Here is a 1,699-nt window from a genome sequence, read left to right on the forward strand (position 1 = left end):
AATTCTAAAAAAATTGCATAATGTGTTTCTATGAAACTGATTCCTCTTTCCGAAGGTACTGTTTTCTTATATAGTCATTATGCAATTTACAAATAAGTCGAATGTGTTCAGTATTTTGAAGATCTAAAAATATGCACACCCAGTGCAGTATCACATTATAAACATGCACACTAAAATTCATATGAATGCAGAGGCCTCACTCTGCATCATGCCGAAAAGACAATACCTGAGTTTCTTTGTTGAAAGCTCCTGAAGGAAGAAACTAGAGAAGGGCATAAAACATTGCAATATATCCTCAAAGGTAGGCTTTACAACTAGTGATTCTCTTGAAAATTCAGTCAAAATCCATTGAGCCAACAACCTTACTAGCACCATGGTTAACATATGTAGAACAATATTGCTACAACATACAAGTGTATCCACACAGACGCAGGTGTATAATAGCAACAAGAAATAACTGTATCAGCACTGACATTAATAGATGGTAACAACGTTTGGTGTTTTACAACATGATAACCTACTTTCCATTATCTTGTATATGACCCTCCCTTAGATGTTTTTGGCCAAAATTACTTCTATGACTTTGTTTGCATCAATAACATTGACAGTTTGAGAGTGGAAGATAATAAGCTTTAGAGTTTTTTTGTCAAAAAAGATAGTTGCACACTCTAGGCCTGCATATAAGAAATGACGTAATCTCATTCCCTTCACCTGTTTCTCCACAGAGATGGACACATTTCTTGAAATTGACCGCTTATTGTCTCTAAATATTTTTATACAATTTTCTGACATATGCTTCTCATTCATACATGCCAGAAAAAGATGGTGTGGAAAGTCAGGCTTACCGTGATGACAAGGTAGAATACGAAGCTTCTGGCCAACCTCGTAACTTTCTAGACAGATTGCAAATGTATCAGTTCCATTATATCGCGTGTTTTGAATGTAACAGCAGGAAGAGCCTTTACTTCACGACTACTCAAGCCATGTGCCTCACGATTCAGTAAAAACCTTGAACTGAAATGTCGAATCCGGTACCTCCGGACAAAGAAAAATGTCAACAATACAGCTGATACTGCAAGAAGCGATAAGAAAGACACTGCCATCATTGACCAAGCAGTGTTTTCGAATGCTGGCAAAATATAGCATACTGTATCCATATCCTTTACATATTGCAGAAGAACTTTTGCAGTTTCCTTCGTCACAAATACAGCATGGATATGAACGCCAGCAGAATCTCCTCACACTGAACCCAAAATAATTATACAAAAATTCTTAATAGAAAGAAGTCAAGGCATCTATCATTCAATATTTGAGATAAAATAGAGATATAAACACAAAAAAGAGAACTTAAGCATATAACCATGAGGGTAATCATGAAGACATAATAAGACCTTAATTATTTGCATATTCAATACATTTATCAACTTGCATCCCATTAGCTTGTAAGTATTCACTGTATTTTGACCAGGAAAATGCGAAGGGGCAAAGGATTTGACCATGAAAATAATACTGAAACAATGATTATCGATAGGGCATATGCAATATGCTCGCAAATGAAAATCCAACGAAAGCCATTCAATGATTCATTTTATGTTGAACAACAATGGAAAGGAACACTCAACCTATGCTGCAGGAAAAAAAATTACAGACTGTGGTTGTTTTGATGAATAAGATCCTTTTCAAGCTTTTACCCCTAAAA

The 1,699-nt window shown here is 35.5% G+C and overlaps 1 pseudogene; it reads right to left on the minus strand.

The window, feature by feature from the left end:
- Positions 1 to 549: 549 nt before the first annotated feature.
- Positions 550 to 1,431, minus strand: LOC149159204 (receptor homology region, transmembrane domain- and RING domain-containing protein 2-like; annotated as a pseudogene).
- Between the last annotated feature and the right edge of the window lie 268 nt (positions 1,432 to 1,699).

The sequence above is a fragment of the Pinus tabuliformis genome, chromosome 5_2, assembly GCF_031772625.1.
Source record: "Pinus tabuliformis cultivar Carrire ecotype Pingquan chromosome 5_2, CPIR1, whole genome shotgun sequence".
In the NCBI taxonomy this organism is placed as follows: Eukaryota; Viridiplantae; Streptophyta; class Pinopsida; order Pinales; family Pinaceae; genus Pinus; species Pinus tabuliformis.